This window comes from Protopterus annectens, chromosome 6.part0 (genome assembly GCF_019279795.1).
Source record: "Protopterus annectens isolate FY-2018-M chromosome 6.part0, PAN1.0, whole genome shotgun sequence".
NCBI lineage: Eukaryota > Metazoa > Chordata > Ceratodontiformes > Protopteridae > Protopterus > Protopterus annectens.
This window is the reverse complement of record NC_056737.1, coordinates 1,721,451,848-1,721,474,294: the sequence shown is the minus strand read 5'-3', so window position 1 is coordinate 1,721,474,294 and position 22,447 is coordinate 1,721,451,848. Positions and strand designations below refer to the sequence as shown.

The 22,447-nt window shown below is 37.0% G+C and overlaps 1 protein-coding gene across 3 annotated transcripts in view; it reads right to left on the bottom strand.

Annotated features, from left to right (window-relative positions):
• Window positions 1-22,447, bottom strand: part of LOC122804910 (integrin beta-2-like) — a 1,273,642-nt gene that overhangs the window by 1,138,464 nt on the left and 112,731 nt on the right. The window contains exon 1 of one of the 3 annotated variants that reach the window (XM_044075120.1): window positions 15,075-15,308. The exons of 1 other annotated variant lie outside the window; for it this stretch is intronic. The gene's annotated coding sequence lies outside the window, so the exon portion shown is untranslated. Of the gene's footprint in view, window positions 1-15,074; window positions 15,309-22,447 lie in introns of those variants that run through there. One more of the 3 variants, XM_044075118.1, reaches the window with a different exon arrangement.

Here is a 22,447-nt window from a genome sequence, read left to right as displayed (position 1 = left end):
ACAAATCAAACAAACCCTGGTACATACTATGCATAAGTATACAATATAATATAACTAAACCTTCTAAAACAACACTGATTAATCCCTTTAGGAAACTTATCTATGCAAACATTGATCTAAAACTTTGGTTTGACATTTTAACCCCATTTACCATCACTAAGAACTTTCCTCACAAGATATATAGGGAAATAATAACCTCCTGGGAACAAAATGGATTCTTATGCTGGTTTCAATGTGTAAATAAATTAAATGTTTCAGACATACATATGATAAAAACTGCTTACAATATTCCAACACTGGACTGGTTAACCTTACAAAGCATTCTAATGTATACAAGATTTATGCAGATTAATTAATAATTCCTCATTTAAAAATATTCCAAATCTAATAAGGTTTCTGTATGAATTTATATATAATAGTTGTGAAAAGAAAAATTCCATTTCAAATCTATATAAAGAGTTAATAACATATAAAACAATTCCCAAACCATCATACTGGTAGTTCTTAACAAATGGTCAGTCATTGTAGTTAACAGAAGAAATAAAATCTAACATCTTACTATCAGTTAATTATACCTCTAACACATAGCGTTGGAAAATAACTGGAAATACTTACATAGAGCATTTTTAATACCAGATAGAATTAAAAAGATCAGTACTACTACAAATGTTTTTTGCTGGAGGTGTGAAAAGTCAAATAAAACAGACTGGATTCATATTTTTTATGAATGTAATAAAATTAAATCATATTGGAATGGAATCAATAATTTTTTACAAGCTGTATTTAATGAATCCTTTACCTTAACTAAAGCATTGATTATACTAAATGTAAATGAAGGTCCCTACCTGAATAAGAGAAATATGTATTTGTTACGGAAAATACTTGCTATATCTAGGAAATGCGTAACCAGAAGGTAGAATTCAAATACACCCCCGACCTTGGAAGAATTCTACACTTTACTGAAGACAACTGCATCGATGAAAATAAAAATCAAAGAACTACGAATTTATCCAAGGCCACTGGTAAATAATCCTTGGAAGAAAGTTATATATTTGTTGGACACTCTGCAATAATCAATATTGTATTTCTGATAACTGATCTGTTAATTCTATATTTAATAATATACAGTGTATATAATTGAAAGTCAGGCTATTCTAAATATTGTATATAGTTGCTTAAAATGATATTTAAAAATATTATGTAAATGTTATTTTAATTGAAAATAAAAAAAAATTTTGAGGAAAAAAAAGAAATACACTTAGAAACCCAATGTAGTGGGAATTGCAGCATATCTGTAGTGAGATTATAAATGTCTGGGTTAGCACTTGAAGGCTGTTGTTACATGTAGATGTTTTAGTTGTTTGTGGCTAAGTAAAGGATGTTTTTTTTTATATTTTATATTTTATCTATCTTACCAAGAGCAATAAAAACTTGTTACCTGAACAAGATTGTCGATTGTAATCTCTCATAACTGTCATAATAATCTGGAGTAAGAATGATGTGATGATATACTTATGTTTGGCTTGTGACAGATTGATGGGTTATTTCATTGCATATTCAAAAATCATTCTTGAAGTTTTGAGATGAATATGACTGTACATGTAAGATTTTCTTTTTTTGTTCACATAGGAGATAGAATGCTTAAGCAGATGTTTGAGGATGTTATTCAAGGCCTTGAATGCAGTGTGAATGTATGGTTGGTCATCATACCTTTAGCTTATGAAACTTACATAATCAAGCACTTTTTACCATTAGATGTTCTTGCTATGACCTTGCATGTAATAATACACTCAAGCTGCAACACTGTTATTTATACTTAGCAGGTTAAGTTATGTAAATCAGATATATAAGTTTTGATTAGTAATTACATGCAAGTATACACATATGTGCCATGATCATTAGGTAGCTTACATATTTAAAACTTTTACCCTCAGCTGCCATATCCTGCATAACCTGTGCTCTGCATATCTGGAAGAACTGCTGAGACTCTAGGTTACTCCTCTCATTAGGGGAGGGGCTGCCGGCATTTCCAAGCGCCTATCTGGAATGCATCTAGCAGGTTTTCTTTTACATATTTATTTACTATTTATTTACTGACATTTGATTACATGGAAAACCCAACTAGGTAGGACCCCATTTTCAGAGGAGGCCTGGGTAGAAAAGCTCCAATGTATAACAAAACATTTAAAGAACAATAGTTTTACAGTCTTTAAAAATAACAGAAACAGACTACCATTTAAATGCCTGCACCAAATTAGACATAACATGAAAATATTGGTTAAGAATAGGTGCAAGTTATATAACAATGATTCAATAGTTAGAGAAATTTTAGCCAGTTTATAGAGAAATTAAATGTAAGCTAGTATAAAACAAACAGGAATTGCAATATGAAGTGAGAGAAAAGCATGCTTATGGTATATTTAGAGAGAAAGCCAGGGGGGATAAATTGATAGAAGTGAGAAAATGAATGAAGAATGCAGAATAATGAGATGGGAGGTATGAATAGGTATTTGTTTACATTTAGGGATATAGTTCATCCTGGTGCTGAGCAAGAACAGAGCCAGATTTTTAGCTAGGAATTCTTTTAGAATGGTTTTGAAGGATGGGAGGGAGGGTATTTACCCGATGGATACAGATAAGGAGTTCCAGGCCTTAACAACATAGTACGAGTACGGACAATACCCACCAAATTTGATACGTTTGTGGACAGACAGGAGTTGTTGGTCAATGGATCATAATGATCGACTGGGAACATAGTTGTGTAGAATGTTACTTAGTGCTGGACAGGCAGATGGATGCTGGATAATTTTATAGCTGGTAAGAAGCTGTGTATATGTTAGTTGAAGGGATAGTTCTAACCAATTTAGACTTTTTAATGCTATACAGTTGTGGGTTCCGAAAGGGATATTTGCTCCAAATTTAGCAGCTTTGTTATAGCATTGTTCAAGTTTTGATTTTAGTGATGCCTGAAAGTTAATAAGGATGGAAATGTAATAAAGAAGTGTAGAGAGGAGATAAGTAGTGGCAAATGTAGCTTTAGTTGCGTCAATGAGAACGTTTTTGGATCCATAAAGTATCCCTAGTTTTTGATGAGTTTTTCTTATCCAATTTTACCATCCACTGTCATTTGCTATGAGGAGTGACTTCAATGGTTGTATTATCAAGACAGAGGACATTAAATTTCATTTTTTCATGGAAGAAGGATCTGGATATTACAAAGCCATGTTTCAGCTGCTGGCAAAGCTTTCTGAGTATTTTTGGAGGTGTGCTATGTTGTTAGATGTGCAAATGAGTGTGGAGTCATCTGCATACTGCATTAGGGAGGCCTGTTGTGTGGATGTGTGGAGGGTGTTGGTGAGAATAGTAAAGGGGGGCAAGGACAGAGCTTTGTGGTACACCATGGTGACTGGGAGGTATGGAGAGAGGGTGGAGGGCCTTTTTTACTTACTGATACCTATTAGATAGGTAGCTTTTGAACTATAAAAGGGTTGGCTAAGACAGAGCTAGTGGTGGCATTTGAAGTAGAAGTTTGCTGTGACAAACTGTGTCAAAGGCTTTAGACAAGTCTAGAAATAAGGAGGAGACTAGTTTGCCATTACTTCTAGCTTTATTTACAGTATCTATATATGTTAGAAGTGCAGTATTAGTACTGTGGGAAGGATGGAAGCCATATTGTGTGGGGGATAGTAGTTCTTCCTACAGCAGATAATTTACCAGATGTTTTTGAATACACTTTTCAAGTATATCGGGGGGGGTAAGATTGCTACAGGTGTAAAGTTAGTAATCTCTGCTGAATTTTTACTATTGTGCAGAGGGATGATGTGTGACTTTTTTCTGAGAGAGGGAACATGGGAATCCTGGATTTACCTGTTTATAAGGATTGAGACACTGTAGGCAATGTTATCAGCTGCTATTATCAGCTGCTATTTCAAGGTATTCACTCAGCAGGTCATCAGCTGAAAGAGAGTATGGTTTAAGTTTGTTTAAGAGTAGTTTTACATAGGATGTGGGCACAAGCTTGAAGGTGAATGTGGATGTGGTGATGTGGGGTTGCTGGGCAGGGTTAGGATTAGATGTTGGGAAATCCTTGGTTAGAGATAATACAGTATCTATGAAATAAGAGTTGAATTATATTGTAAATTAGAGTGATGAGTTTTTGGGAGAAAGGTTTGGGTTGATTTTATGACCAGAATGCAAGACTTCTTTAATGTCTGTCCAGAGTGTTTTAGGTTTGTGCTTGCTATTATTCTGAAAGGTATTATAGTTTAGTTTTTGGTCTTCATCCATTTCTTTTAGTATAATTGTGAAGCATTCAGAAGTTTTATAGATATTGTGGTGTTTTATATTTTTGCCATTTTTTCCAAGCTTTTTCTTTATTGTGCATTAGCATTCCACTTTTTTGGATAGCCATATTGCATTATTTGTTTTAGTGTCTTTCATCTTTGAGGTAAAAGGCTATTTAGGGTATTTAGGAAAGTCTCATTGAATTCATCTACAGCATCATCTAAGGTGAGGATTTTTAGGAAGTTCCAGTCAATAGATGATAGGGTAGTAAAGAACATTTTCGGGTTAAACTTGGAAAGGTTGTGTGGTGTTTTATAAACATGCTGTTTAAGTGAATGTGTGAGATTTCTGGCCTTTTTTTAATATCTCCAAGTCTTTTGGGTTTCTAATACCATGATGGGAATGGACCACTGATGTTGGGCAGAGGTGCTCTTCGCAGCACCCACAATGTGCGCAGTACTGACTCCTGCAATTTGTACAGAGTTATATGCATTGGTAACATATCCAAGTACGATTATAAATTTTTTTTTATAAGAACCATAGCACCTAATACTATTGGAACTGTCTTGCTTATTGGCTGAGGTAGTGGAATGATCCCAGCTGGATCCATTTCAGTCAGAGCCCTTGTGTTTTATATATATATATATATATATATATATATATATATATATATATATATATATATTGGTCTATTTCACATAATCGAACATCCAAATGTTCAGCACCATATGATCGAACATTTGAATGTTTGGCAATGTGAAAAAAAAAAAAAAAAACTAAACAGTGCTAACAGGGGGACACGCGCCCCTGCACCCCCCCCCCGCTATTTAAATATTCCAACTCCGAGATCATACTACATTGTGGTAAAAGGAAATTTTTCTGTTCCACGCTCTCTGGAGATCCCCATTCAGACTGTTCAAACTTTTAAAAGTTCGTTCATATGATCATATGGTCTCAGCCATATAAAAGTCGAGCTTTTAAAAGTTTGACCAGCTGAAAGGGACCCATATATATATATATATATATATATATATATATATATATATATATATATATGTGTGTGTGTGTGTGTATAGATATATATAAAACATATGTGTATAAATTGCTTAACCTGAGTTTAGCCACTGCCATTTTCATTAAAATTTGGTACATAGCAGTGATGATGCCACTCCATAAGGATAGCCCCACCACTGATCCTAGGAATTACATGGAGCATATTATAACTAAACTGATTAACTATGGCATTAAATTATCTCACCAGGCTAGATTCACATCAATTTGGCTTTGTTAAGAATAGATCATGTCTAATGAATCTGGTTAACTTCTTGGAAAATAATACAAGCAGTTGTCAGCAGCCATGCTACATGCAAGGCATACCTTAACCTGGCCAAGACCTTTGACACTAAATCCCATGCTATCATAGTTAGCAATTTAAAGTCATTACAAATAGATCTCCATATGTTAACATGGGTAGCAAACTGGCTAAAGGATAGAACCAATATAGCGCTGCTAGCAGGTGCCTTACCAAAGAGTGTGAAAGTAACCAGTGGTATTTTGCTGGACCCTTTTTCTTTGACATTTATTCTTCCAACTTTCAGTCCAAAAACCAAGACCTCTAGGCAGCCAGGTTTGCTGACAACTGCAAAATGGGAGTCATTGAAAAGTCACCCTCTGATACCTAAGACTTTATTTAAGTGTAACCTTGAACAATAGATGGGAAATTAGAAATTCAAGACAGGAATGTTCCCTGTGTCTCTGACAGACAGAGACAGGCAGTAAAGTCCAAACTAACATACCCCTCAATTACCTGTAGAAACTTTCTAACATACCCCTCCTAATAAACACCCAGGATACACAGGGACACAATTAGGTTGAATTTCACAACAAGACTCATTAAGGCCCTGTATGTCTTTAGCCTAGTATATACCTTTGAACCTATGAAATGCTAAAAAATGTAACACAGTCATATTTGGTAAACCATCATTTTCCCCTATATATGCCATAGACAATAGCCACTTTAAAATGAGAATGTTGTTAGAGATCTTGGTACTTGGGTTGATCATTCCCTCTCCTTTAATCATCATGTAACGACAGTAGTCAGAAAGTCCTTCTACTTAGCACAGTTGACCACCAAGAGGATATCTTCCAGATCCAAAGAGCTCATTGTCCCATTATATTCAGCATTGTGTAGGCCAATTACTGAATATAATGCCACCTTTATGGTGTACCTGACTAGATATATTAAACAACTAGCAAGGTTCCTGAGGTTCCTAACTAAGAGATCACAAACTTAAAAAAAAAAAAAAACATAAGCTACCAGAAACACTGGAACCACTGTCCCTTTATTCAGTGTCTTGTAGACTCCTGAGAGAAGATTTGTGCCTTGCCTTCTAAGTCGTTATCAACAAAGTAGTCCAGGATCTTTTTTGCCTCCACATATCGAATAGCCTCCTAAATACCAGAACAAGGGATCTAAATCTTCACCAGCATATAAATAAAACAGAGTGTAGAGATAGGTTTATTACACAGTGCCTTCTCCTTTTCTGAAATAGATCCCCATTGCAGATTAAGCAGTATGATACATTATATTCCTTCAGATAGGAACTGGAAAGCCCCCCACCTGCTCCACTTTACTAACCCTAACACAGATCATGCCTCTAACCCTAACGCTGTACTTTACTTTAAAAAAAATCTATAATATTGACACTATTCAGACTAATTTGACCTGAATGTGTTCTGGAAGTTTGGTATTCTTATTTTAAAAGGAAATTGTTTACTTTTGCAATTGTTTTTTTTTTTGTTTGTTTTGTTTTGTTTTGTTGTTTTAAGTTTTTCAATATATTTAATTTTGGAATTCTGACATCGACTTCAGTTTTGATGCCTCTGCATTCTGATATCAGCATATAATCCCTCTGTTATATATATATATATATATATATATATATATATATATATACATATATATATATACATATATATATATAGAGAGAGAGAGAGAGAATGTATAGGTGAATAAAATGCTACATGAAATGTGCATGTTATGCAGCACATGCTACATGAAATTTGCATGTTATGCAGCACATGCTCTGTCTGGAAGTTTAATTATGGTTACATACTACTTGGAGGCTAAAGACTCATTCAATGTCTGTGTCACATAATGACAAGTCTGACACATCCAGGTGTATCACTACCCTCCCGGGACAGGTGGTGATGGTTTTCAAAATGGTTAGGCTTACAGACAGCAAACTTGAGCAGGGAGGCTCATCTGTCTTTTTCTTGTAAGAAGCCCTCAGTGTAAGATGTGGGGGAACTCATTCCAGCCTAGAATTCATTTTTTGTATGCTTCCAGTTAACACCTATACTTCCTTATGGCATCCAGACATTTTTTGGGTTTAGCTTATCTAACTAAGTGACATACTATCTCATAATAGGCAATATTAGTAAGGGCAAGGAATTTTTAACAAAATGTCACCAAGATTGTTAGTCTACAATATCCTGCAGTAGATAAATTAATCACAGTTTGACACTTACTATTCATATTTTCATAGTTATGTTCATATTTTCATAACTGAGAGACCTGCATGATTTTGAGAGGGGTATGGTATGAAATGCCATGGTAGGTGACAGGGAAATTCATTATCAGCTTCTATTTACATCACAATGTACTGCAGGTGCTGCTGTTTGTCAATAACTTTGAAAATAAGCAATATTTCCATATATTCTTAATATTTCAAACAAAAAGTGACTTACAAACTATAGCATGGTGTCATGTGAAACTTTTGAAGAAAATTGTCACTAGTATTTACAATGTAAGTTGCATATCTTGAGAGATATTCAATGTTACTTATATTGCTAATTATACAATAAAGCATATGTTTTCATATTTCTGTAAATATCTCAATAAACACACACTAAAGGAATGCATTGTTGTCAAGTAAAAGCTTATTTCTGGTTAAAAAGTGTTCTAACAATATATGTCTAGGTTATACAGTTTCCAGGATATGACAATTTGTTTGTGAAAGTTTAAAAATATATATAATTCTGGATTTGTGTACATTATACTATATTATTTATAGAAAGATTATGAATAAACTGACTGTAATCACTGGAAAGAATACGTACTACCAATAAGATTGCTATTTGTACAGTTTTAATTAATTTTATTCTTCAAAAATATTTACATGTGTTTAAATTATCTTTTTATGCTGATTTTTCAAAAATTGCTCTGGAATGCAGGTATGTGTGTAAGCAGCTAGAGGTGTGGCATTCCACACCTTGTTGTTGTTACTTAACTTCAGTGGTACTCCACTGGGATTTCACTGAGCTGATAGGTCTTCCTTCTTAGGTTCTCCTGGCACTCTGCATTAGGGGGTACTTGATGCAGAAGGAATAGTTTAATGCCTCTCATTTCCCCACAATGGCTTCTAGCCGCATCCCACTTGTTCTAGAGGGATGCTACCCTAATTTTCTCTCCCCTGTTTTGGAGAAGGAGTCTGTTCCTTTACTTTTGGGCTCATGTCTGCTCCCTCTCTAGTTGACAGCTTTCCTTCTTGGAAGCCTTTAGTTCCAGACAGAAGGAAATCTTTGTTTCAGTCTCATTTTGGTGAGTGGTTGGGTTTCCAGGATATTCATTTTCTTGTCTTTTTTGTCAGCATTTAAGTGTTGCCAAATCCCCTTCACCCAGATGTAAAGGTGTTGTACCTTTTCTTGGGTAGTTTATGTTCCCTTCTGAAGGCTAATATCATGAACTCCTGAGGCTTCGGGTGAGCTGAAAAGGAACAGTGCCTCCTTTGATATCTTGGGACAACTCCAGGTTCTAGTCAAAGGATTAGAATTGTTCTGTCATTTTGCTGGTGTGGACACTTGACTCCACTACTTTCATTATGGCTGGTTCCCAGGTATACTGGGTCCTCTCACTCCTGCCCAGGATTGCTGGGGGGGGTTGTATGCTGCTGTAAAGCTGCTTCAAATGTTGTCCAAGTGGTAGCAGCTGTGCAGGAGAATGTATGTTAACTAGTACTCATACCTACTCAGATGGATGCCTTCAAGTATTTCCAGGTTCCAAGCACCTGTTGCCGGGTTCCATCTCCATTGGAGGAGTTGGTCTGGCCTCATTCCCAGGGTAGGTCAGGATGGGAACTCAGTGCTATCTTTCTGGTAGCATCTTTTGATTTATTCTGCTTTTGCTCCATGAGAAGATCCTACCACTGGGGTTTTGAAATTGTAGTTCAGCAGGTGTGCCTGTTAGCTATGTTATCCTTTAGCCTTGTAACTGAGGGTAGTTTCAGTCCTGCTAGTTGCATCACCTCTTTATATTCCACTTCTCAGGACTGATGGACACCCTTCTGTCCCATTAACAGAAGACCCCTGCCTCTCCCCATATTCTGAAGTAGGTATTTTATCCATCCTCAGGCCATTCTTCTCATAACTCTATGAAAAGAATGGAAAGCAGGTTGAGCAAGTGGGTTCCTTACTTTCAGCAGTGCTGTTGTCTCTGGGGTATATACCTCAGAAATTAGGAGTATGGGGGTCAGCAAGACATTTATCCTTGGATACTGAAGGTCTTCCTCTCCACTTTACCATTGATGGAGAGAGCATATGCCTTAAGGTCACTGGTTACTTTACCCACTGGCCTATGTGATGTCTTATCTGATTCTCTGGGAGCAGCTATCTCCAGAGATTGCTTGATCTGATATCTGTAAGGTTGGTCACTACAGCTGTGGTCTGCAGTGATTCCCTTCCAGGCCAACTTTCGTACTATGGCCTGGAATCTGGATTTTTTGGCCTAGTATTCTTGAGTGCTTAGCCTTCTCTTCAGTCCTAATACAGCTCTCTGGCTTTTTCTACTATAGTGGTTTTACTACCTGGGACTCAAACATTTCAAGGAAAGGACTCATCATTGATGAGTAGATATAACAGATCTTTTTTTACCATATCACTTTATGTATGAAGGCATCCATCCTTGATGGATTGGGAATGCACTTACTCCATTCTCTTGCAGTCGCTCTTCCACCTGTACTAGGCTGCTGAAGCCCTATAAGTCAAGTACATATATACTTGAGTATCACTTGTTAGCAGTGAGAGTGACAAATCTTCATTGTTAATCTTGGTCTACACAAGGATGCTCAGTAATTTATATACTCACTGCATTTATACAATCAATCATGGAGTGTGCTGTCATGAATTCAAGAATGCAGAATTCTCATTGGTGAAAAAGATAACTCATCCATAGATTTGTTAAGAATTATTTCCTGTCTGATGTCACCTTGTGTGGTACTTCATTTCATGCATTACCCACAGTTAAGGCTCTTGTCTGACAAACAAGTTAGTTCCTAGTTATTTTTTAAGCCAGTTACAAATAGCATTTACCTTCTGTTGTGATCTGCATTCAGGAATTATGTAAAATTTAAACCAAAAGGGGTATTTCCTCATATGTATTTATTTCTTACACATTAACGTTTTGTTGTCTGAGTAGGTAGTCTCATTCAGAAAAACCCTTTTCAGCAATTACCTTTACAAACATTAAATATGTTTCTTGTGTTGTGTACACCATACATTTTATGTGCTGCTTTATTAATACACACTTTGAGCTCAGCATTTTTTACATCAGGGAAACGATGCAGCATTTTCAAGTAAGAAGTAAATATGTATGTATGATACAAGTTTATGATTTTTTTAGGTAGCTCAACAGTATGTGAAAAAGGCATTGTTTCTTATTAGTATTACAGTAGCATAACACAAATTACAATGTTGAAAAAAGGACACCAAAGTTTTTTTTTTATAAGGTTGGTTTGATTGTCTGAAGTAGAAAAATCTCTGATTTGCAGTATGATGACTCACTATGGTCTTAACAAGAATTTCTAAATATGCTCTCAGTTCTTTCTGTTCATTGCTTATCAGTAAACTTCACACAGACCTTCCACATATGCCAATACTTCTCTACGCAGATGACATAGTCATATAAAGATCCACCCCTCTTACACAGTGATCAAAAATAACCTGGAACAGATCTTAAAAGCCTATCTGATTGGCTACTTACCCACAAACTAATTATAAACACAAAGAAAGCCAAACCAAAACTCTTTGGAATCAAATAACGGTTGTCCAGGGTGCCCAGCAACTGCACTGTTACCCACTCCAATGAGGAGGCAATAGAAACTGTTCATCATCTTAAATGTGTCAATAGCTAGGGCCCAGCTGCAACCTGCAAAAATAGTACAAAGCACTAAAGCCAAACTAAATGCTCTGCTCATCTGGTCTAATAAAGTTTCTCACTTTTTTTCCACCGAAGGAAGGAGATTTATCATCCTCCTACCCAAAAGAGAACACCACTGCTTCATCCTTGATAAAGCCAAATGGTTGCCCTTGAAACTCAGAGAACTACTTTTCTGTAGCAGGCCTAGTGTTCAGACTCAATCACCTTTATTTATTTCCCTTCCTAGTCAGCAGACTACATAACAAAATAAGCCCTACAACCTTATATTACTCCCAGCACATCCCACCATCCTTCAGGGTCCTCATTCACAGCTACACTCCTCTTAACATGCCTCCTCCATTTTTGTATCTACAATTTGGACTACCATCCTGTAAATATAACTTCTATTACAACCCTTTCTAAATTTCATTCTAATCTAACATCATGCTTATTCAAACAAGCAAATTATAATTGCATCCTTAAAGGTGAAGTCAGATAAATCCACCCAAAATCTGTCTTCTCAGCATGTTCTGCATTTATTACACTGTAATTTTAACTGTTTAACATTTGCATATTCTGTCTGACAATGCTACAGATATACTATGACTATGATGTGTTTCTTTTATTTAAAAATGTATGTTCTAGCTGACAATGATAACATACTGTAGTCTGTGACTGCTATTTATTATTGTTGATCTGATTGGAAATTCCAATTCTCCTAGGATTGTGTATGCATATGTATTTCATATCCATGGTGAACAGACTGCATGATACATGCTGATACTTAGAAAACTTGTCATGCACCTTGGATATGAAATACATGTGCATGCACATGCGCATGCACACACACACACACACACACACACACACACACACACACACACACACACACACTACTGCACAAGTGCATAAACATGTGCTCTACCCCAGTCAATAAATACAAAGGATTATATACTGGGGTGGTGGTGCTGCAGTAGCATTGTCACCTCACAGTTAGATGTATGAAGGCATCCATCTGTTTGATTCTCAGTTAGAGCGTCTTCTGTGTGGTGACATGCATGAATGGGCATTCCTTTGTTGAAGGTTGTGCGTTAGGCCCAGCAAGCCAGCACGTAAAACTGTACTGCCAATCATTAGCGTACTGGAGTTCCGCTGTGGTGACCCCTAACCGGGAAAAGCCGAAAGACACAAACAAACAATGATCAGGTTGCTGATCATAAGTTATTATGTATTCAAGACATGGATGCCAACAAATTCCCCTCTGTAATGATTTATCTGCTCCATGTACTACTAGTTGCAGGGGAAAAATCATGAAGTGTTTTGTCATCTTTCAAAGCCGTAAAACACTTAGCAGACACTGTGATAAAGGCAGTGTAATGCTGTATACCAAGTTTACACTTACCTTTCATGCCTCTTAACTTTCCAGTTTTCTTAGAACATCCAGATTATTGCTTCATATTTTAGGTTTGCTCTCATAAAACGTGTGGCTTTTGGATAAACCACCGAGGACTGAAGTCACTACATAATGACATGCATTGGAGTTTCAGAGTTCGTATCCATCAGAAAATACATCCTAATACATCTTGTTATTTTAGTTGCTTTCTAAGTTTGTTAGAGGAATTTAGACACATTACCAGTTCGGACAGCAGGCAGGAAAAAAAATCTTTCATTTCTGCCACTGTCATTTGTTGGTGAGCACTGGCAGATTTTACTGCCTAGCATTAGACCTGACCTTAACAACTTTAGCAGGTAGTGCTTAACATTTGTTAAGGTCAGGTCTCATGCCACTCTTGTGCTTAACTGGATTGTCTTTTTCCGAATATTGGAGAGTAGTCACTGTGCTACATGCACTATAATACTACTGAATGTAATGTAGATTTAAAACATTATTTCTAATTTTCTAGATTTACTAATTCTGTAAAGGAAAGAGTAATGTGTCTTTAATTTTTGAAAAAAAAAATTGTACCACACCTGAAAATATGTAGTTATACAACTATTGTATGCAGATATTATTCTGCCATTATGGGATATAGTCCTTTTTAACCATGGCAAGAATGAGAAAGTACTTTTGGTGGTTGTATGTCCAAATCTGGGGTAACATTACTACACTATTATGTATTTTACTTATAGATGTTTTAAAGAAGCAGGCTATAACTTGTTTATGTTGCTTACATTCTTACGTAACATAAAGTAATACAAAATGTTGCTTTCATGGTTTGTTCACTGAATAAATCTCATATGTTGCTAATCTGGTGCTTGCCATCAAAGTATGCTGTATAATCCATACTGTTAGAATAGAGTTACTTTGCAGGAGAACGCAATCAAAATGCTACAGTTTCTCATAACATGCTTGTGTCTGTAAGTAAAAACTGCTAAGCTCAAACTGACGAGTAGCTGTTTTTTTAAAGTACGAGTTTTGTTTTTGTGTCATATGAGATAGAAAGTGAAACCAAAACAGAAATGCAAAGGAGTTACTTGTAAGACATAAGGAAATATACACATGCAGATCTCTTGAAGTAAATTTGAAAATCATCTCATGAAACTACAGTTTCCTTTTGTCAAATGTTGTTTAAATGTAGCTAAGTACTTATTTTCACTTGTCTTCTCATAACAAAAAAGTTCCATTTTAGGGTGAGTGGGGTCTGCCGTATCTGTTTCTACATTCAGATGTTATAATATTATTCAGCTAAAATTTCTAGTGCAAATCTCAAAGTTGATCTATTCCAAATATAACATGGTTTCAACTATGCCACTTTAGCTTAAACACAACTGTACCATATGCCATATGTTATTTCATTTCTGTCAGAAAAGTTGTCCAGTGTGTTGTCATTCTTTCAACAACTGTTCCTGATACTTTTCCCTCCTTCATCATCTGACCTGACTACTCCACCACACCATCTCTTTCATGTGTAACTGCATCTCTTAAAATCTACTATAGCTGATGAAATGGCCTTTGCATTTTATTTCTGCCCACTTCAGAATATTCACCTTCATGTTATGATAGTAGTGTCCACTTTTATATTCTTTTCTTACTTCCTCCGACCAGAACTGACTTTTTGAGTCAGTGTATTTAACTCTTTCTTGCCATCCGCCTTCCTCCCTTCCCCACGGTATTCACCTTCCCATTACTTTGTTGTTCCCTCACTGTGGCTGTTTGCCGATTATCTCATCTTTAGTTTCACGTCTACACTGCTTCAACACCCATCTTTCATGCTTATTTACATGTAATCATTGTGTTATATTTCACTAGTGTTCCAACATTATGTTAAATCCAAATATGCCCCCTTTATTTCTCCAATCCCTGTGATGTAGCTTGAAACAAATTATCACAATTCCAGTATACAGTTTCGTATAAACACAAAATGCATTATCACAGAATAAAACATAAGTAAAATGAGCACATTAAAAAACTGATAGTAGCAGCTTCTGTCTTTTTGCACCATCATCTTCTTTCACTAAAAAATCTGATTTACAGTGGATTTCTCAACATGACTTCCTCGTGGAGGCAGTAAAACATAAACATATGCATTATAACAGCCATTTCTATACATTATAAAAATAGAGTTATGAAATCAGAGTAAAACCAAACTGTTACCTGCTGATTTTATTGCGCAGCTTAATTGCAAACAGCTCACTGCAGAATAATACACTTCAGCTCCTAAAGATTTTCTGTCTGAAGTTACCACTAGTTAATCCATTGAGAACATTCCAGAATCATTTGCAGATACCTGGGAAACAATTATTTCTGTACATTTCCTTTTTAAGGCGTGGTTAATTCTGACACTGCCATTAATAAACAATACACTGTAAGTCTGTGACTGAGTATCCTCCTGCAACAAGTTGAGAAGGTTATAGCTGGAATAATGTTTCATAAATCATCAAGCCTCTTTCTACTGCTGCACTGTTCAGTGGAAGCAAGACAGTGAGCACTAAGCTGTTGAAAGCATGAGCTGCTGATACTTAGAAAACTTGGCATGCACAGCTCAGATATGAAATACATGCACATGCACAACTTGGATAGGAAATATATGTGCATGCACACCTATACAAACATGTACATGGACATGTACACACAGACACATACCGATACTTGCATGTATGCACACACAGATACAAACACACACCCCACATATCTCATACTGCTGATGTAACTACACTAATAAATTACATAGTAAGCTATAACATGGGAGTTGCACATGGAGGGAGAATTACTATGTAAAACATATTGCATGTACTGATACAGGAATTTTCACAGATTTCAATCTCATAAGGCTGAATGCACTGCATGCATGCCTCCTTATTTTAAAGCATACAGTGCTGCAAGGATTCATAATATACCTGTATAGGAAGATTATTGCGGAGGAAAATGTGTGCATATGAAATATTAGCTGAGATGTAAATTTTATGCAACTCATGAATAGATTTCAAATTGTTTTAAGACTATTTATTGTAATCTACTTCCTTTTTCTATCTCTAAAGTTATATAGTGAGAGACATAGTTCTCAACTTATTAGCACAAAAGATCTGGACAATGACAAAATAATAGGTTGACAAAGCCTCAAAAATAGGGGAACATTTTAAATATTGATCTTATATACTTAGAAAGTTACTAGAATAAAAAGTATTGTGCTACTATGCATTTTCTGAAGGATATGAAGTCTGAAACTCAAATGCCTGTCCTTATATAGGAAACTTAGTCCTCAATGATTTGTCAAAAAACATCCAAAAAACACAAATCTTATGAGAAATAGAGCAGAAATATGAGTCAAAAATCTGAACATTCTGTGAAAATCTGGATAGTTGAGAGGTATGATTAGAGAACACCTAAACTGGGGTATCCCATTTCAAAAGATGCTTATGTTTGAGGTTGCATATTTTGAAAAAAGATATCAATATAGATGTACAATTCCAGTATACAGTTTCGTATAAACACAAAATGCATTATCACAGAATAAAACATAAGTAAAATGAGCACATTAAAAAACTGATAGTAGCAGCTTCTGTCTTTTTGCACCATCATCTTCTTTCACTAAAAAATCTGATTTACAGTGAATTTCTCAACATGACTTCCTCGTGGAGGCAGTAAAACATAAACATATGCATTATAACAGCCATTTCTATACATTATAAAAATAGAGTTATGAAATCAGAGTAAAACCAAACTGTTACCTTCTGATTTTATTGCGCAGCTTAATTGCAAACAGCTCACTGCAGAATAATACACTTCAGCTCCTAAAGATTTTCAGTCTGAAGTTACCACTAGTTAATCCATTGAGAACATTCCTGAATCATTTGCAGATACCTGGGAAACAATTATTTCTGTACATTTCCTTTTTAAGGCATGGTTAATTCTGACACTGCCATTAATAAACAATACACTGTAAGTCTGTGACTGAGTATCCTCCTGCAACAAGTTGAGAAGGTTATAGCTGGAATAATGTTTCATAAATCATCAAGCCTCTTTCTACTGCTGCACTGTTCAGTGGAAGCAAGACAGTGAGCACTAAGCTGTTGAAAGCATGAGCTGCTGATACTTAGAAAACTTGGCATGCACAGCTCAGATATGAAATACATGCACATGCACAACTTGGATAGGAAATATATGTGCATGCACACCTATACAAACATGTGCATGGACATGTACACACAGACACATACCGATACTTGCATGTATGCACACACAGATACAAACACACACCCCACATATCTCATACTGCTGATGTAACTACACTACTAAATTACATAGTAAGCTATAACATGGGAGTTGCACATGGAGGGAGAAGTACTATGTAAAACATATTGCATGTACTGATACAGGAATTATCACAGATTTCAATCTCATAAGGCTGAATGCACTGCATGCATGCCTCTTTATTTTAAAGCATACAGTGCTGCAAGGATTCATAATATACCTGTATAGGAAGATTATTGCGGAGGAAAATGTGTGCATATGAAATATTAGCTGAGATGTAAATTTTATGCAACTCATGAATAGATTTCAAATTGTTTTAAGACTATTTATTGTAATCTACTTCCTTTTTCTATCTCTAAAGTTATATAGTGAGAGACATAGTTCTCAACTTATTAGCACAAAAGATCTGGACAATGACAAAATAATAGGTTGACAAAGCCTCAAAAATAGGGGAACATTTCAAATATTGATCTTATAAACTTAGAAAGTTACTAGAATAAAAAGTATTGTGCTACTATGCATTTTCTGAAGGATATGAAGTCTGAAACTCAAATGCCTGTCATTATATAGGAAACTCAGTCCTCAGTGATTTGTCAAAAAAAATCCAAAAAACACAAATCTTATGAGGAATAGAGCAGAAATATGAGTCAAAAATCTGAACATTCTGTGAAAATCTGGATAGTTGAGAGGTATGATTAGAGAACACCTAAACTGTGGTATCCCATTTCAAAAGATGCTTATGTTTGAGGTATCACTTGTTAATGAGTCATTATCGTCATGCATTTAATGAGTCATTATCGTCATGCATATTTTGAAAAAAGATATCAATATAGATGTACATATAAAACTAACATTTTAAATATCTATATGAGAAATACTGAATATTTTAAAATACCAAATATAGACTTGTGTTTTGTTACCTGGCATAGAAAGATAAAGCCCTGTCTTTGCCAAGAAGACCCATACTGGATTAGTAGCATGGGTAGCTAGTAGAGTGAGGCTGGGGTTGGAGTGAGCAGCTGATACCAGCATAACTAACCTGGGGGGAGGAAAAATGAGACAGGTAGTATGTTATATTGTTTACCATATCAGTACTCTTGTGGTATATCAGACAGCATTATGAACCATCAGGATGTCTGCACTGCACCTAGATGTTAAAACTAGACAAAGGGGAATTGTAGCTATATGGATACACTCATACATCATTTAATTAGCAGTGACTGTGGAAATTACAAGCCTCCACAGGGAGAGGTTAGGCTAGGCTGCCTTGTGAGAATGTTGGCTCATTCCTGGTATGACACTTACTTTGGCAAAGCACAAAAATGTTTGTGCTCTGTCACCTTGGTTGGGTTATTCCCTCAGGTCATGAAAATTACAAAAACCATGCCACAAACTGACAGGAAAGATATATATATATATATATATATATATATATATATATATATATATATATATATATATATATATATATATATATATATATATATATATATATATATATATATATAGATATAGATATCTATAGATATACATACAGATGTACTAACTACAGTTGAAATACTCAAATGTCAACCACATAACGTTGCAATAACCTCTGCAAATGCAAAATTTTAAACTAAAAAAAAAGGTAAAAACATCATAGTTTACAGGTAGATAAGCCCTACTGTACCCTCCTATACCCCCTGCTAATAATTTATGCTAACTCAGAGATTACACAATATCAGGAAAAGGGCATGTTTCCTAACCCCAAGAATTGTGCAGTATCACACACCTGTCAACCTGTCAGCATTCTATTTAGTCAACTAAACGGATGGCAATCAAACATAGTGTCAACTAAATTCTCATAAACACACATGAGCACACACGCGTGCGTACACACACACACACACACACACACACACACACACACACACACACACACACACACACACAAGAAATGAGGCCAGTGACTGAGTCAACAGTGAGCACTGTTGTCCTTTATCTGGGCTGAAACAAACTCAACATGTAAACCGTCAGTTTATAAATAGTATTACGAATTTCAAAATACTTACTTTTTTTCTAATTTTTACTGTGAAGTTCCCGCATTGGTCCTCAAACCATATGCCATTGAAATATTGGATATATGACTGATTGATCCCATCTCCAGTTTGTTAAAACTAGCCAAGAGCTCATTCATCAGTCCACATATTGGACCTACGCTGATATGAATGGTATTAACAGAAATATGATGACACTTTTTCCTTCCTGGAGAATATTTTCTACCCATTATCCCTGCATCTAATTTTGACACTGTAGGGAAGAGAGGGCATTAAGTCCTTTCCATGGCTCTTACTTCAGGGGAGTTTTGCCACCATTCTTACCACTGATGCCAAGGGTCAGTCTCAGTATCTCATGATCATTGCAAAATGTTCATTAACTGATTTTTGACTAGTATAGCACATCAGAGTTGGTGATAGCTCGGGTGGAGTAAAAGATCCCAAGGTACCTCTTGAAAAGAGTAGAAATTCCTCAATGCCCAGACCAGATTTCCCTTGTAGTATAAATATCACTTTGGGTCTCGCCCTGAAAAGAGACCACTAACCCAAGTCAACAAATGATTAATAAATATTGAATCTGTTTTAGTTATTTTAGGTAGCTTGGCCTTCCGCCTCACAGCAAGAGGTTCTCCGGTTCAATCCTTGGCTGGGGTGCCTCCTGTACGGAGTCTGCATGTCCTCCCTGTGGTTGCGTGGGTTTCCTCCGGGTGCTCCGGTTTCCTCCCACATCCCAAAGACATGCTGTAGGTGAATTGGTCACTCTAAATTGGCCCTAGGTGTGAGTGTGTGAGTGTGTGTGCCTTCTGTGGAAGGTTGGGCGCCAGGCTGGCAACTCAACACTGTAAAACTCCACTGCCAATCATGAACAGACAGGTGATCCGCTGTGGTGATCCCTAACCAGGAAAAGGCGAAAAAAGAAGAAGAAGGTAGCTTGGCCTTCCTTGACTTCATTGGATTCCTCTTTTTATTTTTTTAATACTAGGTTGGGACTTTTAGCCATGTTTTTACTTTCTGGTCTAATTATTAGATTTGTTTATATTATTTTCATGTATTTGAGTGTGGTTTTGTTGATTTTGCTTGTCAGTTTTATTAACAGTGATAGGTTCATAGGTTCATAGGTTCATACTAGGCTATCTGCCCGAGGGCATTTACAAGCCTAGCCCATCGTTTTGTGGCTTACGCCACCCCTTTAGTATGGGGAACTATACCCATTATTTTTGCTGTGCCTCTGTCGAGCAGTGACACTGAGGTAATCCCTGGGGTATATCTGCGATCTCCCATCCATTGGTCAAGATTTCTCTTGAACAAGGCCAGCGAGGTGCTCTGCCTCACATGTACCGGGATTTTGTTCCACAGCATAGGGAGTCTTTGGGTGATGAATCTATCCCTCCAGCACGTCCTATTAATAGCCGTGTCGAGGTTTAAGTCTCCGCCCTTGTGGCTCTGATGGATCTAGATTTTTTTGAGGTGAAGCATATTCATCAAATCTGGGTTTGACATGGCCTTGTATGTTAGGCAGAGGTCACCTCTGGGCAAGCGTGCGACTGAATAGAGCTGGAGTTCTTTCAGTCGGGCAGCATAGGACAGATTTTTGAGACCCTTTATCCTTTTGGTGAGGAACTTTGTGGCCTCTCCAGCTGCTGCAAGTGTCGGGTCAGATACATCCCGAATGGGGCATTGTACTCAATCATTGGTCTGATGAGTGATGAGTAAAGGGAGACTATGACCTCCCTTGATCTAGATGAGAATCCCTTCATGATAAGGTGGGCAATGTAGAAGGTCTTCCTAACTACTTTAGCTACATGGGTGTCGAATGACAGACTACTATCAACCTGGGTCCCCAGGTCCCTGATAACTTCTTCTGTGCTCAGTGGATTGCCACCTATTTGGTAGCTAGGGGTAACCTTGTTTTTCCCAAAGGGTATGACTATGCATTTTTGGCATTTAACTTCAGGCCGTGGCTCTGGCACCAGTTATCCGTTTCTGTGAGACCCTTCTGAAGGATATCTGTGTCAGATGTGTTTTCTACTATGGCACCCAGTTTGCAGTCATCTGCAAACTTTGTCAGCCATAACCCTCCTGTGTTTGCTTGTACTGGAAAAGTAGATGCCAAACAAGAGTGGGCCCAGGACTGAGCCCTGTGGGACACCACTTGTGACAGGCTTTGAGTCTGACATGGCGCCAGCAACTCTGACCCTGTGGGTTCTGTCACTCAGCCAGTTTGCAACCCATCTTGTGATGTATGGGTTAACATTTAAGCTGATGAGTTTTTCAATGATACCCGAGTGGGGTATTGTATCGAAGGCCTTAGCCAGATCGAGGTAGGCTGTATGGACTGCCTTTCCTCTCAATGGCTTTGGTGACTGTTTCGAAGAAGTCAACCAAGTTTAAAAGGCATGATCTGCCTTTGACAAAGCCAAACTGGGTTGGATCCAAAGTCTGCAAATTCCCTATGTCTTTATTTATGAGGTCCATTATGATCCTCTCCATGGCTTTGCAGATAAGGCTTGTCAAGCTAATGGGCCGGTAATTTCCAGGGTCGGTGGAGGCACCGCCTTTGTGAAGTGGGACCACAGTTGCAGTGCGCCACTCCCTGGGTATGCATCCAGAGGTAAGACTTTGATTAAACAGCTGTCCTAGCTGTGGGTTTAATTCCTCATTGAGTTCGTGGAGCACACAGCCGGGGACACCATCAGGTCCCATGGATGCTGTGTTTTTTGCTTTGGAGAGAGCAGTTCTCACTTGGGCACTGGAGATGTTTGGGGGGCTGCAATCGTTTGGTATAGATATCTCTCCTTTTGGGGGGGAGGGGGGGGGAGTTTGCACTGAACCTGTCAGCCAGTATGTTGGCAATGTCTGTAGGATCAGTAATCTTCACATCATTTTGAACTAGTTCTGAGCAAATCTGGGAGTTTCCTCCTAGGTTTCTAACATAGCTAAAGAAGGCCTTATGATTGTCTTTTGAGTCTTTAGCTATTTTTCTCTCTAAATTTGCTTTGGATGATTTTATGAGAGCTCTTAGTTTTTTACTTATAGTGATCAAGGGTGTCTTACCTTTTAAGGATTTTGCTCTATCTTGTAGTAGCTTACTCCTTTTATTGTAGAGTTTGTTTATGGCTGGGGTCCACCAGACTGGACGCTTGCCTTTGGTACTAAGAGTCTTTGTTTTGTTTGGGATTGCCTTATCCATGCAGTCCTGCAGGTGCTGGTAGAAGGTGTTTGTAAGTGATTCAGCGGCTT